The 17,144-nt window shown below is 35.3% G+C and overlaps 1 pseudogene; it reads right to left on the bottom strand.

Annotated features, from left to right (window-relative positions):
* Positions 1-2,328: 2,328 nt before the first annotated feature.
* On the bottom strand, positions 2,329-15,804 carry LOC128658237 (gamma-tubulin complex component 3 homolog; annotated as a pseudogene).
* Between the last annotated feature and the right edge of the window lie 1,340 nt (positions 15,805-17,144).

The following is a 17,144-nucleotide window of genomic DNA, read 5'->3' as shown; positions in this document are numbered from 1 at the left end:
GAGGCGCTGATTGCACATACTGGAGACAATAGGACCCATGCAATGCAGACATGGTTCTCAATTTGAGAACTTGTTTGTATGGCTTCATGGGATACCGGAAGCGGAACCTGTTTGCCTGCTGTCCGTATTTACCATTACACGAGTGAGTGTGTAACGCTGCCCCTTCACTCACACAACAACTCACGTGAGAAAAGGACCTGTGCAAGCAAGTTCAGGTGATTTCTAATGACTGCTACTTCTTACATTGAGGGAAGCAGGCTCACATATGCAAAACTGCCCCATAACAGCTCTAAAGCAGCTTACGCTGCAGTTCGAAAGGTTATAGTCTTCTTTATATTTTCAGGGACTCTCTTCTACACTACTATGAATTTGTATAAACATTTGCAGGAAAACACGACGACAGGAACGGTGCCCACCAATATCAATATAATTTAAAAAATATTTTTTGAATGAGGTGCTGGCAACATGATGAAATATCAAATTAAAGTCCTTAAGCATACGCATGCCAGCTATATAGACCCAGGAATTGAAAAGTCTAGAGAGTCAACCAACAGGTATAGGAGCGTTGCGCCAATAAACTGATACGGTTGTGTAGAGTGTCCACAAGCTGTTTAAAATGACATGAAACCCGAAAAGTTTCTTTCATAATTCAGATAGAGAATACAATTTTGATATTTATTTCCAATTTACTTGTGGACGCTTAGTTCTCTTGCAATTCTTTGTTGAAGAGATATCTTGATAGGTAGCGTGCACAAGCCTGAAGCACTACATTAATGGAAATATTGCAACCATCTGGTGCTCTTCCTTTGCATTGTTGCAAAACTGCTGCCACACAATACTGAAGACACTCCTGAATTTACATTCCTGCTTATCAACAAAGGATAACAAGAAAATAAAGAAAATTTGATAGTATAATTAAATTGGAAAGTTTTTTAAAAATGTATCCTCTTTTTGAATTATGAAAGAAAAAGATTGGGTTTCATGTCCCTTTAAGCATATGCACTCCAGCAAGCACCCTGACCTACAAACAGTATGTATCAACCAAACACAAAACAGCTACCATAATATCATTATATCATCTTACGACACGCAATGAGACAGTGGTTCTTCCATGTTCTCCATGCCACCATGAAGTATTACAAAACATTTTAGATTGAACAGACCTTCAGAACTAATCTGAATGTGTTTCACCTCTCTCACAGTGGTCAACATCACATCCAGATTTCTGTTGCATCATATTGCCAATTTTGGGCTAGATTACAAGTGTAGCGCTACTTAACACTCTCGCTCGTGCACTAACACCGCTAGATGGAGGACTTTGGTGTGCGTCGGGTTGCACTTGTATTGAGTTACAAGCAAAAATTTAGCGCATGAGTGAAAACCCGATGTTTGTAAAGAGTGGGACTATGGCGACCACGTTAACGTATGCTCATGTAGACTTCAATAGAGCATGAAAACTGTAAATGTAATAACAAACATATGCACTAGGATGTTTAACACCATGGCCACTTTAGAGCCCATAAGGATTTAAATTTATTCTATTGTCAAAGTTTGTTAAAAGAAGGGGTTAAAAAAGGTATCCGTTATGCGATAGAGATTGCCTGGGAAATTATAAAAAGGGCCAAAATCAGTGGTTGAAGGAAGTCTCACCAAGAGGCATTTTACTATACATCTCTGTACACCTACATTGAAGGTATAATGTAAAGGATCTCTTTACACCACTCTGACAGTGGTCAACATCACATCCACTTTTCTATCGCACCAAATCGCCAATGTAGGGCTAGATTACAAGTGCACCACTAATTAGCGCTCTCACTCGTGCATTAACATTGCTAGATTGAGGCCTTTTGCATGCGTCGGGTTGCAATCATATTGAGTTGAATGCAAAAATTTTGTGCGTGAGAGAAAATCTGATGCGCGCAAACAGTTTCGCTATCACGACCACAAACTTCAATGGAGTGTGAAAACTACAACAACAACAAAAATGAATACCTGTACTCGCGCGCTAACCCAACCGTGTTTATTCAAGTGTGCTAAACCCAACATAAATTATGAATACTTCACATTCACATACAGAACAATATCCTTTTTATTGTAAATAGATATTTCTATGTATATCTATATATGCCTATACCTGAAAATCTATTCCTATAGATAGATAGATAGATAGATAGATAGATAGATAGATAGGTATAGATATCTATTTAACATATATAGAAATATATATTTTATAATAAAAAGTACATTATTTTCTATGTGAAGGACATAGGAATGTAAAATATAAGCAAGATGTATCGGAGTTTGCAAATTAGGACTAACACTGTCGAGTTAGCGCACAAGAATTTCTATATTCAATGCGCCCTATTGAAATATTAAATATAAAGTATTAACAAATATTAATCAAAATTATTTAAAATGATTATACATACTACAAAATATTTGTAAATAATCCATACATAGAATATATCTTTATTTTTTTCAATATGTATAATATTTTAAAATATTATTTACTTATATTTTATATTTAATATTTCAAAAAAGCATTGAAGATAGCAAATTCTTCATGTGCGCTTACCCACCTTAGTATTATATACAAAGAATCAATAGCATTTGGATAACCAATTTTTTAGCTATTATTTTAAAAAAGGAAATAAATTAGTAATATAGCCAGAGGTTGGACGCAAAAAAACACAGTCCCTAAGAAAATGTTATCTTAAAAAATCTACAAATAGCCCAATAGGGCCCCATTTTGACAGATTGACAATGTTCAAAGCTACGGAACTTGTCCACCCATCTTCAGGATGAGTGGGCAGCAGAAGCTATTCGATCTCTGCTTCTTGCAACAAGCAGGGTTGCTCATGTCTAAGCCGCTTAGTAAATTGAGACCCTGGACATTAATAGTGAATGTTGTAGAAAAATAAACTTTCTAAAAGACTGGAATGAACCCTAATGTGAGGTTTCATTATGAAAATAGATTTTCTTGTCACAGTGAAGAATGAATTTAATATATTTACTATAGTCACCACCTATACAGCTACTAGAATTCTGGGCTAGATATGAGATCCCCTTACTGATTTATCTTTAAGGAGGGGAGTGCTTTTTTTCGTTGTATCTCTCCTGACTTTATGAAAAGTTTGCATACTACATAATGGCTGAGTGTGTATCAGTTCTTTATTCTTCTGCCAGGCTCTTTTTAACATTGGCAGTAGTTTTGTTTTTCTTGTCATCATCTAATATCTATTTTTTACATTGCTACAATGCCAGTGAAATCCCTTCATAAATCCCAGGTTATGTAGAAGAGGCTATCCAATTCATTTTATTAAAAAAAATAACCTCTCCAGTGCCTCTGCTCTCTATTTAATTATTCTGAGTTCAAAGAAGTCCACAAATTGAAAAGCAACTGGTGAATTAAACCCCCCCCCCCAAAAAAAAAACATTCAGATATAACGTATGTTCTGAGTTTCTTGCATTTCAAAGTTGTCATTTTTTTCCTGACGCTTTTCTATTTATAAGGTATAAATTACAGAAATATTTCAGCTTTTTAGTATTAGGGTTCTCATCTTTCCTTCTAATATTTTCCCGTTTCTACATGACCTTTGTACTTTGATGCATTTTATATCTATTTACAGAATTTTCCACTTTGTTATTTATCATTTGTAATGAGAGATGTAGATCTTTTGTCACCAAGGGCCACACACTTGCCATGATGTGGGGATTTACGATTTAAAGGAATTATTACATTTACAGGATGGTAATAGATGCTACTCAATGCCATTTACACTACTATGCGCAATTGACCAGTTTCCCGGGTTCATTGTTGTACAAAATGTGTCCACACTTAAAGGGACAGTCAAAATTTTGAGATTGTGATATAAAATATTTAATTGAATAGAAAAAAATGCACTTATAATAACTTACAATAATTTTAATGTTAATTTATTACAAAACTGTAGAAAAATCTTGTAATTAAATCAGGTTTTGCTCTTTGTGTGATACTGAAACGTGTATGAGTTGTTTTTCTTTTAATCAGTCCCAACCTTTTAATAAACCTAATAAAGTTAATAAAGTTTTGACCACTATTGATTATGCATAGGAAATTTAATAACAGGCAAGTGCACTAGGATGTTTCACACCATAGCCACTTTGGAACTCTCAAGGATTTTAATTTATTTTTATTAGTTTGGTAAAAGAAGGGGTTGAAAAAAGGTATGCGTTATGCAAAAAAAATGTCTAAAATCAGTGGTTGAAGGCAGTCTCACCAAGAGGCATTTTACTATACATCTCTGTACACCTACATTCAAGGTGTAATATAAATGATCCCTTTACACAGAATTGTATGGGAATACAAGTTACATGTGTCAACCAAAATTCAACCCCTCTTGTTACAGTACAATAGTTACAATAAGACATCAATAATACATCTATAGGGTTTTGATGGATTGTGGGTATATTAGACATGTATATACAATGCTTAATATACAGTATATGTATTTTATTGTATGATGCTATAATGTGTACTATTAGAAAACCTTTTATCCAAACTGCTTGGGACCGGAAAAGGTTTAGATTTTAGGATATTTGAATCTTTAAAATGGGACAGTTTTGAAAGGGATGTAATTAAGAGTAAACAACAATATCTTATGTGATTTATGCAATATTTACATGTCATAATACAGCTACACGCAACCTAAAGTTAGTTTTATATAATGTTTAATATTTTGTATGCATAGTATCCTCAGAAAGATAGTACAGTACTATAATCATAAAGGGTTTAGGATTTAGGTCTAACACAGTCTGGTGAGCCCACATGAAGCATTGCTAACTTCATTATTGAAATATTAAATATAACATTAAAAAATATTAATAAAAAAATTAATTAAAAATTATTATACATACTGTTAACAAAAAAAAATAATATTATATTCTATGAATTATTTAGAATTTTTTACAGTATGTATAATAATTTTTATTAATATTTTTTACCATTTTATATTTAATATTTCAATAACGCGCATCGAGGTTAGCAATTCTTCATGTGCGCTAACCCAACACCACGTTAAACCCGAGGTATAGGTGTATACAGATATATATAGAAATATGTATTTAAAATAAAAATGACATTATCCTGTAAGTGAAGAACATTGGAATTTTAAATATGTACAGTAAATTTACAGTAAAACACATAAATACTTGAGTACATCTGTACACGCATCTATACATATTTATACATATATATATATATATATATATATATATATATACATACACATATTTAGACATGTATATGTATGTACTGTATATAGAGTATACAATATAGCCCTTTTCAGTCAAACAACTTATCATATTCCATATACCTTTTAACCCTTATAACTTTCTTTTATATCAGATAGTGTTTATATGATAACTATAATTTTGAATGTCTTTATGTTGTGTTTTATGCAATTCTATAACGTACTACACTTTACACAAAGGATTCAGACACACTAACCCGACAAGTGTAAAATGCGATTTGTGCTTTTTCCATCGTGATTATTTTGAACTTGTAATACGCCCAATTATAATATTCTTTAAATAAAACTGATGAAAATATTAATGACTGTTAACAGAATAATGTAAGCTAAAATAATGTTCTATTTACTCATAAATGCTAAAATGAATTAAAAGCCTAAGTGCTTCCATTGAACTATGTCTATGTCTCTTGTAAGATTTGTATATACTGTATATAATTATTATTATAATGTCTATATAAGATTTGTATATACTGTATATAATTATGTTCCGAGCACTAAGCAGTTCTCACACAAAACCAAACATTTACTTTATTGTTACTGGCAAATGACTTTATTGATGAAAATTATACTGAAATTATGTATTATAGGTAAAAAAAAAAATTAAATGGATGCTTTTCAGATTTGGAAAGTACAGTTAATTGAAATATAAGATTGTTTTGTTTATTTTTTAATTGGGCATATCAATAAAAAAATAAAAGAATCCTTCAAAAGCAAGATAGATTCCGCTGTAGAATTTCAAAACTACAATACTTGATCTAATTATTTTTTTTTAATTATTTTTAAAAAAATAACTGTGCTTTTATTTTGTAAACATAATAAACGTAGGCTTCATTGTGGTGACATGACAATTTTATATAATAAAAACTGCAAAGGATATATATATACCATTGTTTCTGAATAGCAATATATAAATATTTATAATAAAGCACATAAATAAGCTTTATTATTAAAGTCCATTGTCTCCCAAGACATGTAACCTATCTACATATTCTTTAGAATATGACATTAATATATTGTCATGAGATTCAATATGTGATTAAGGGTTTAGATACTGTGTACATTAAGATGTAAAACAAAAACTAATGATTTTTTTAAAAAAAAGCTAGATGACAAACATTAAAAAAAATGGTTTATAATGATATCGGGCTTAACAAGAAAGTGTAACTGGTTTAATAATCTACATTGTTAAAAAATAAAATAAATTGAGGTGTAATACATGAACCTATGGAAAGCCGATTAAGTTAGCAAATAATACACTGAACACAGCTTTAAAAAAGCACAAAATGAAAGGTATCATTCATAAAAAATATACACTACTTAAATTTACAGTGTAAACATAGCCACTTAATTTCTTCTTTAATGGACTAATTTACAAAAAGACCTATATATTTATTTTTACCTTTGCTGTGCAAACACACACACTGAAATGCTAAAGTCTTGTTGTCTGCATAAATATCTCAAGCTCTGCACAATATTTGGTTTGGTTAGTTTTTTATTAACAGAGCACTGATTTCTTCACACATGTAAGCTTTTCCTCCCTCTGGTTCCAAGAGACACACGTAGCCGTGGCTCTCTTGCTTTATAATGTTCATTGAAGTAAAAACTAAAGCAAAAATATATGAGGCTTTCATCTGTGCTAGTTGTCAATAGAATCAAAAATTGTTGGACAATGCCTTGATAGAAATGAGTAAGTATTCTTAGTTGAGATCGCATTTTTGGTATGGATTCTTGAAACTCAAGAACCCTTTTCTTCTCCTCCTCCTCTTCAGCAGTTGTAATGACCCACTGTCCCTCTGCCTCACACTGTTTTTTACTTTCTTCAAATTCTAATCTTCATTGCAACTCCTCAAGAGCAGATCTGTACATAGCATCTTGTGCATTCTGAAACTCAATTATCTGATCAAAAACTGCTTGCAACTGGGGGGGGGGCGGAGCCTGGTATCGCCAGAACATGGCCGCATATTGACGGAGCTCCGTGCAAAACCAATTCTCACATAGCCACAAAAACCCTACCTTCACTGGTACAAACCAATGATTAGATTGGGAAAGGTCCTTAGAGCATAAAGATCTACTCAGATGGACACAAAAACCCTCCTATAGAGGCGATGAAACTTTCAACGGCCTGAGTTCCCGAATCACGGTCGCCATTATGGCGCAAGCTAATACTTTGCAGGAGCGCAACACACACATACTACATCAAAGCACAGCAGCTTCTAACTACCGTATCAACACGGCTCAGTGGTGTCCTTGGACAGATCGAAAAGTAGTGTCTCCTGTTCCCATGAGGTATCCTTGTAACAGTCCTAAAGACACTAGATCAGTGCTTTCCAAACTGTGTGTCAGGACACACTAGTGTGTCGGCAGCAGTGTGTAGGTGTGTCCTTGCTTCAGCACAAATTTTTTTAAATTTTTTTTTTGGTTTCTGACTTTCTGCCTGCATGCTACGCATATCATATGGTTGACATGTGATTGATACCTAGGGAGATACAGATCATCTTAACCTATTGGTGCAGCTCAGTGGGAACTGAAACCATTCCCATTGGCGGCACATTGGCTCCTGACTGCACGTGTAGTCTCCTTACTTGGCTCGTGACTGCATGTGTAGTCATTGAGTGGGACAGCAGTGTGTTTGCAGCGTGGGCAGTAAGCAATCGGACTCACCGAGCTCTGAGGGCGGCAGCTTAAACGCTTAGCTGAAGTCAGTGGGGTTTTTTTGGCAACTAGCTCCCAGTAGTGCATTGCTGCTCCTGCTCTTGATATATGGATAGGAAGTGGAAGCTTAAAAATGCTTGATGATGAAATGCGAGTGTCTTTATCTAATATTCCACCAAATATTTAGAAATTGTGTTTATCCATTCAACCTCATACATTCCATTAAAATAGCAAGTAGTTATTGGTGTTATTAAACTTTTTTTAATTCTTGCACATACATACTGTTACTTGTAAATACATTTCATTATTATATAATTTATGTATGTGTCTGTATCTCTTTAAACAAGTTAGTTTAACCTCCTTTTTGCTAGTACAACTGAATTACTGTGTCGCGAAATGATGTAGGTCTAAAAAGTGTGTCACCAACATAACAAGTTTGGAAAGCTCTGCACTAGATATTGATCACTCTACATACCCTTGAACATAGAGAAAGCAAATATAACCATCTACAAACTACTGATGAAATTAGAGCAGAAGATGGCTGACGGATTTGATAGCCTCTTGGCTATGGTAAAGCAGATGACTGCTAAGGTAACCATTTTGAATTCAAATACACTTACTAAGTTCTTTGAGCTCCTGATGTAATGCACATTCCATCCTGTATCCCCAGGAGACACCTCCAAAAGCCTGACATCTAGACGCTTGAGAATTTCAGGATTGTCAAACTAGGCATTTGTTGCTCTCACAGCTGTCTCAAGAATCCCAGTCAGATTATGGCCTAGATTTAGAGTTGGGCGGTAGCCGTCAAAACCAGCGTTAGAGGCTCCTAACGCTGGTTTTAGGCTACCGCCGGTATTTGGAGTCAGTCAGGAAAGGGTCTAACGCTCACTTTGCAGCCGCGACTTTTCCATACCGCAGATCCCCTTACGTCAATTGCGTATCCTATCTTTTCAATGGGATCTTTCTAACTCCGGTATTTAGAGTCGTGTCTGAAGTGAGCGTTAGAAATCTAACGACAAAACTCCAGCCGCAGAAAAAAGTCAGTAGTTAAGAGCTTTCTGGGCTAACGCCGGTTTATAAAGCTCTTAACTACTGTGCTCTAAAGTACACTAGCACCCATAAACTACCTATGTACCCCTAAACCGAGGTCCCCCCACATCGCGGCCACTCGATTACATTTTTTAACCCCTAGTCTGCCGACCGCCACCTACGTTATACTTATGTACCCCTAATCTGCTGCCCCTAACACCGCCGACCCCTATATTATATTTATTAACCCCTAACCTGCCCCCCACAACGTCGCCGCCAGCTACCTACAATAATTAACCCCTATCTGCCGACCGCCACCTACGTTATCCTTATGTATCCCTAATCTGCTGCCCCTAACACCGCCGACCCCTATATTATATTTATTAGCACCTAATCTGCCCCCCTCAACGTCGCCTCCACCTGCCAACACTTATTAACGCATAAACATACAAACTCATGCACTCTGTGTTACAAACCACGGAGAAATATGATACAATGCCTTTAGCTATTTTGTAATCCGTAATAAAATATAACACTGTCACTCTCTAACAGTGTAAATATAGCCGGTATATTGTCAGGACTAGAAACCACTGCACAGGATATTCCACTTCGTTTTTTTTCAGGTATTTAAGCAAATGCATTAAGTAAAAGCAAAACACAAGGTTTGTCACATTTCTCGTTATAGGTGTATATTCACACTTCTTATTACAGGTATAAGATCTTGTATCGCTCTTGATATACAGAAGTAGTGATAATATTTGAAGTCAACTTTCTCAAAAAGTAAACAATGGACAAGCTTGGTTACTCACTGTTATCCGGCCTCACTCATGCAAGATGGCGGAGTTACTGTAGTAAACCGTTTCACCGGACAGCATTACCTGTGGAAAGCCTGTGACTTGTATTTCCTTTGGCAGCAACCTCCAAATGCTGCAATTTTTAACCAATTTTCACCATATGTTGAAATAAAAGTCTTATAAGAGACAGAGCATTAAATCATTGCAGTAGATTTATTCGAATGAACAAACAGGTGAACACCACTCCACACACACCTCACAGCCACATCCGACGCGTTTCCTGCCGCTAAACGGCACTTCGTCAGGGATATTGACAGCTGCTGTGAACCTACCTTAAAAAGGCTAAGCCCTCATATTCAGATTTAAAGGTATAGTACTTTTTCTATAGCCTTTCATACAAGGGGGTTAAACAAACACATTGTTACAAAATAAAACTATATAAAATATTCAATACAATGTTGCAACTTGAGCACACTAAAGTTTAACTTAATTTCACATAAATAGGAACATTTAGTCTCATGCACTATAAATGTATGACTCTCTATATATATATACCGTTATATTTTTACAATTCATGGCTAATCTATGATTAAATTTATAGGTATGAAAATTAATTACAATTAATACACTCGGCTTTGCCTTGATTCATAATGATGTCAATATAATGAATATTCGAATAATATAATACAGAAAAATTAAAAATTAAAAATTGATCTGTTCTAATCTTCAAATATAACATCATTTTATGACTGAACCCACAATGTTATGATACTATAAATTATTTTTGGCATTACTTAGAATTTCATATTAGTTGCCTATATATAATTTTACATCTGAGATCATATTTATACCAAAAGGACTTCCGGTTTTCAATGTATATATCCAATAGACTTCACTATCAATTATTTTAGGCATTACTTAGAATTTCATATTAGTTGCCTATATATAATTTTACATCTGAAATCATATTTATACCAAAAGGACTTCCGGTTTTCAATGTATATATCCAATAGACTTCACTCCTATTTAGGGCTTGAACTCTATTTCCCCCAACATTATATTTTGGTATTAAATCAATACCTTGAACGGAGAAAAGTGTATTGATATATTCTAATTCTTGTTTATCATAATTATCATTTCTTCTGTGTAGTGCAAAGTGCTTTGATACAGGTGTTTTTGGAATATCATTTTCTAAGGAAAGCAAGTGCTCCCTCACTCTATCCTTGAGCATTCTTGTAGTTCTTCCTGTATATTGACTATTACACAGTTTGCATGTGATCAAATATATAACAAACCTTGAGTTACAATCTATATGATGGTTTATCTTATATGTATTGCCAGTGACAGTTGAGGTAAAGGTATCACTTTTCTTCATGTAGCTGCAAGATTTACAAGGTATTCCTCCACGCTTAAAGCTACCATTACATTTTCCTAGCCACATTTTATTTTCTGTTTTGGCTTTATCAGCAAAATTCCGTTTTAGACTATTCTCTATAGTTTCTGATCTTCTAGAAACACATCTAACACCTTTTTCTATGGTTGTTCTTAATTTAGGATCATTTTTTAACAATGGAATAAATCTTTGTACAATTCTGCATATATCCTGATACTGTCTGCTATATTTTGTTGAAAACGTTAGCCTAGCTATATCTCCATTTGCTCTCTTCGGTTTATCCTTTAGCAAAACCTGTCTATCCATCTCATTGACTGCCTTCATAGTTTTAAATAAATCCTTCTTGTTATACCCTCTATCACTCAGTCTTTCTACTAAATTATTGGCTTGAACCAAATACGTCTCATTATCGCTACAATTACGCCTAAGGCGCATAAATTGCCCCTTTGGAATCCCTTTCTTTACACAATAGGGGTGGCCTGAGTCAGCCCTCAAAATAGTATTACCAGAAGTTTTTTTCCTAAAGGTCCTAGTATTTATGCAACCTTTCTTACTATCTCCTACTAATGTTAGATCTAAATAATCTACATTTTCATCAGAGTTATAATGTGTAAATTGTAAATTATTTTTATTGTCATTCAGGTATTTTATAAATTCTTCTATGCTGGTTGTGTCTGTTTTCCAGACGATCAAAAGATCGTCTATAAATCTGGTATAGAAACAAATCTTAGATAGAAAGGGATTATTGCTAGTAAACACTTTATTAAGTTCAAAATGCCCCAAATAGAGGTTAGCATACGAGGGGGCGAATTTCGCCCCCATCGCAGTGCCCTGATTTTGGACATAATAAGTCCCTTCAAAAAGAAAGTAATTATGGCTCAGAAGGAACCTCACTATATCAACAATATAATCTATAAAGCCTGATTCAAAATTAGTATGAATATGTAACATTTCCCTGAGGGCCACAAGACCCTCTCTGTGAGGTATACAGGAGTATAGAGATACCACATCTACAGTTAAAAAAGTAAGGTTACCTGACCAATCTAGATGTTCCAGTTTTTGCCCCCTCGTATGCTAACCTCTATTTGGGGCATTTTGAACTTAATAAAGTGTTTACTAGCAATAATCCCTTTCTATCTAAGATTTGTTTCTATACCAGATTTATAGACGATCTTTTGATCGTCTGGAAAACAGACACAACCAGCATAGAAGAATTTATAAAATACCTGAATGACAATAAAAATAATTTACAATTTACACATTATAACTCTGATGAAAATGTAGATTATTTAGATCTAACATTAGTAGGAGATAGTAAGAAAGGTTGCATAAATACTAGGACCTTTAGGAAAAAAACTTCTGGTAATACTATTTTGAGGGCTGACTCAGGCCACCCCTATTGTGTAAAGAAAGGGATTCCAAAGGGGCAATTTATGCGCCTTAGGCGTAATTGTAGCGATAATGAGATGTATTTGGATCAAGCCAATAATTTATTAGAAAGACTGAGTGATAGAGGGTATAACAAGAAGGATTTATTTAAAACTATGAAGGCAGTCAATGAGATGGATAGACAGGTTTTGCTAAAGGATAAGCCGAAGAGAGCAAATGGAGATATAGATAGGCTAACGTTTTCAACAAAATATAGCAGACAGTATCAGGATATATGCAGAATTGTACAAAGATTTATTCCATTGTTAAAAAATGATCCTAAATTAAGAACAACCATAGAAAAAGGTGTTAGATGTGTTTCTAGAAGATCAGAAACTATAGAGAATAGTATAAAACGGAATTTTGCTGATAAAGCCAAAACAGAAAATAAAATGTGGCTAGGAAAATGTAATGGTAGCTTTAAGTGTGGAGGAATACCTTGTAAATCTTGCAGCTACATGAAGAAAAGTGATACCTTTACCTCAACTGTCACTGGCAATACATATAAGATAAACCATCATATAGATTGTAACTCAAGATTTGTTATATATTTGATCACATGCAAACTGTGATCTCCCTCACTCTATCCTTGAGCATTCTTGTAGTTCTTCAGCCCCCCGCTTGGGCTTGGATCAAGACATCGGAGGAGCTCTTCTGGATCGATCGGTGAACCTGGTATGGTGAAGATAAGGTAGGAAGATCTTCAGGGGCTTAGTGTTAGGTTTATTTAAGGGGGTTTGGGTTAGATTAGGGGTATGTGGGTGGTGGGTTGTAATGTTGGGGGGGGGGGTATTGTATGTGTTTTTTTTAAAGGCAAAAGAGCTGAATTTCTTGGGGCATGCCCCGCAAAGGGCCCTGTTCAGGGCTGGTAAGGTAAAAGAGCTTTGAACTTTTTTAATTTAGAATAGGGTAGGGCATTTTTTTATTTTGGGGGTCTTTGTTATTTTATTAGGGGGCTTAGAGTAGGTGTAATTAGTTTAAAATTGTTGTAATATTTTTCTAATGTTTGTAAATATTTTTTATTTTTTGTAACTTAGTTCTTTTTTATTTTTTGTACTTTAGTTAGTTTATTTCATTGTATTTATTTGTAGATATTGTATTTAATTAATTTATTGATAGTGTAGTGTTAGGTTTAATTGTATATAATTGTAGGTAGTTTATTTAATTAATTTATTGATAGTGTAGTGTTAGGTTTAATTGTAACTTAATACTATTTATTATAGGGTTAGTGAGGCGGATTAGGGGTTAATAACTTTATTATAATAGCGGTGCGGTCCGCTCGGCAGATTAGGGGTTAATAAGTGTAGGCAGGTGGAGGCGACGTTGTGGGGGGCAGATTAGGGGTTAATAAATATAATATAGGGGTCGGCGGTGTTAGGGGCAGCAGATTAGGGGTACATAGGGATAATGTAAGTAGCGGCGGTTTACGGAGCGGCAGATTAGGGGTTAATAATAATATGCAGGGGTCAGCAATAGCGGGGGTGGCAGAATAGGGGTTAATAAGTGTAAGGTTAGGGGTGTTTAGACTCGGGGTACATGTTAGAGTGTTAGGTGCAGACATAGGAAGTGTTTCCCCATAGCAAACAATGGGGCTGCGGCTTTTTTGCAGGTGTTAGGTTTTTTTTCAGCTCAAACAGCCCCATTGTTTTCTATGGGGGAATCGTGCACGAGCACGTTTTTGAAGCTGGCCGCGTCCGTAAGCACCGCTGGTATCGAGAGTTGAAGTTGCGTTAAATATGCTCTATGCTCCTTTTTTGGAACCTAACGCAGCCATTCTGTGAACTCTCAATACCAGCGGTATTTAAAAGGTGCGGCCAGAAAAAAGCATGCGTAGCTAACGCACCCCTTTGGCCGCAGAACTCTAAATCTAGGCGTTAGTTAGTATAAATTAGTTGCAGGATGAACAAGTTCTGGGTTGATCAAATCCATTAGGTGACGCATGAAGTCCCCCTGTCCCAACAAGAGATATCGCCTCATGGCCTGCATGTGCTCAAGCAGATTATATTTCTTGTTAAGGACATCTAACAGGTATTTGCTGGTCTCATAATACGCAGCATCTATTTCCCCTTGGAAGGCATTTTCCAAATCTGTGAACAAGTCTGCTGCATCTTTTGGAGATTCTGTTGCATTGGCCACAGGCAGATATTCTGTTGGAGATTCTGTTGCATTGGCCGTTGGAGTTTGATCATGGCATACTTGATGTAAAAAATGTATAGACTTTCCCATCAGGAGAACCTTTTTAGACTAATACATAGTAATGAATGAAGGAATCATAGATTTTCTAAGGTTATACTTGTCATGCCATAGTCTGTCTGTTTTAACTGAGGGATCAGAAGCTACAAACAACTCATGGTAAGTGCTTTCTAACTGTCCATCATATATCCAGCGATAGAGAAAATTAAGTATCGGATGTGAGACCAAACCAAGAATTTGCTGCACCAGAGAATGCATGTATGAATCTCCTGTTTTGATTATGCATGTACCGCTGAGGCTAGTTCTCCACCTTTTCTTCCTTGACAATGGTCCACAAGTGCTGCAAGTGTTTTTAGTCTAATTTTAGGACCGTATGTCCAAACTAAGAGACCTTCAAAGTGTTAAATTGCTATCCATACCCAAATTTACACCTTGGTCATCTTCAATCTGTAACTTAGAATGTAAAACAGAAAGAAGATGGTAATATTCTTTGAGCTCCTGATGTAATGCAGCACAGAAACTCTGTCCAACAAGTCCAAATGCATGATCAAGGCTCCTCTGGTCTGTATATTTTCTTATTTTATTATGAAGCCATCCCAACTCTGCCAGTCTTCCTGTAGTATCTTTCAAGGATTTGGACACAGCCACCTTGCTGTCTACTTTGTAGCAATTATCAGAGCTACACATTTTTATGCATTCCCCATCAATTTCCTGGAAAATATACAAGATATCTCTTACAAGAGATGGCTCTGTTATTTTGAGAGATCCACTAGTGTCTCCTTCTCTTCTAGTTCTGGGCACACATCGAGACATAGCATTGGAAAAGCCTTTGGAGGTAGTGTTCATTAATGATTGCTGGCCAGCTGTTAAAGTCCATGCAAGACATGGCCCCAACTGTTGGCAAAGAAAATACTCCATGCCTGGGGTTTGACCATGGTGTAGGAGTTGGCCCATTTAGAGTATACATGCCAATACTCCCGATCCCATTACTGCCCATATTTTTAGAACTATGTGCAGGCTGCATTGTTGTTATTGTAAATAAATTAAAAAAGAAGCACTGTCAATACTTGACAATAAGTCACAATATTTATTTAAGAACAAAGGAATTACATACAATATTAACATTCTGGAGTATAAGAAATTATCAACAGAGTTAAAAATATATTGAACAATGTTACACATCTTTTGATCAATATTAAACTTGGAAATGTTTCAATAAACATTTCCTAATGTGACTGGATAATATTTACTTTCGGAATATTAAATAAAATATATTTCAACTCTCAAATGTAAACAAAATAGCTTAATATTTAACGGATGCTGCATATTATATATGCGTCATATACGCATTCCATTCTCATAAATTCTAAAGAAAAGTCTACATGCCAAATGTAGTGATAGCACCGATAGGAGGCATGTGTATATAAGTTATAAAGATATGAATCCATGAACCATTAAGTAACGGCCAATCAGAGTTCATCACACACACATGACTTGAGTCAGTATGGCCTCACAGACATGCTAACAAAATTACATTATTTTATCCAATCAGATGTACAGATACCACGTGTGATATACCTTTAAGGTATATCACCTGTTTGGCCTCTAACCCTATAAAAGGCTTCCTGTTCCTGTATCTCATTGCCTGAATATTGAAGGACAAACACTGCTGTGCATCTGAGTTTCTTAATTGCTCTGATTGTTACTGCAGTATTTCAAACTTTCTACTACAAGTTTTGTTGCTATTTTTCTATTTGTTATTTTGCTAGCAGTTTCGCTACTTTTCCTTTTTTGTGCATTATTGGGTAAACCTCTTCTCAGCCTTTTCTCAGGAAACTTCCATTTGTACATTTACCGTTACGCTGACAGGAGTCAGCTGTTTGCAGAATCTCACAGCAAGGACATGGTGTTTGCAGGACCGGAAGTCAGTCACGCACATACCCGCTGCTGTGTAAACACTGAACACGCCGAGGAGGTCAGGTATCATAGCGGTTACCACTTCAAGCATATTACTTTTCTCATTTCTTGTGTTTATACAAAACCTTATATCAACTGTTACTAATACAAATACCGGAACTCATACTAAGACTGTTTACCCAATCTTTGCTCATTGCCGGATTCCTCTCAATACCTGTGAGCTTCTGTGTGTGTATGTATTGATCGGGTGTGTGTGTGTGAAGACAGAAAGACTCAATCAGATTATACTTCATCATTTGTGTAAGGACTTTTTACTGCTTCTATTACCAATTCAAACTAGCATCTCCTTGCTAAGCTACTCATATCACAGCCAGCCCACGCTGAGAGAACTATCTTTAAGCATAAAATCTGCTCTCTTATATCTGAAACTACTTAACATCAAAACTA

This window comes from Bombina bombina, chromosome 4 (assembly GCF_027579735.1).
Source record: "Bombina bombina isolate aBomBom1 chromosome 4, aBomBom1.pri, whole genome shotgun sequence".
Taxonomy (NCBI): Eukaryota; Metazoa; Chordata; class Amphibia; order Anura; family Bombinatoridae; genus Bombina; species Bombina bombina.
This window is presented reverse-complemented; position numbering and strand designations above follow the sequence as displayed.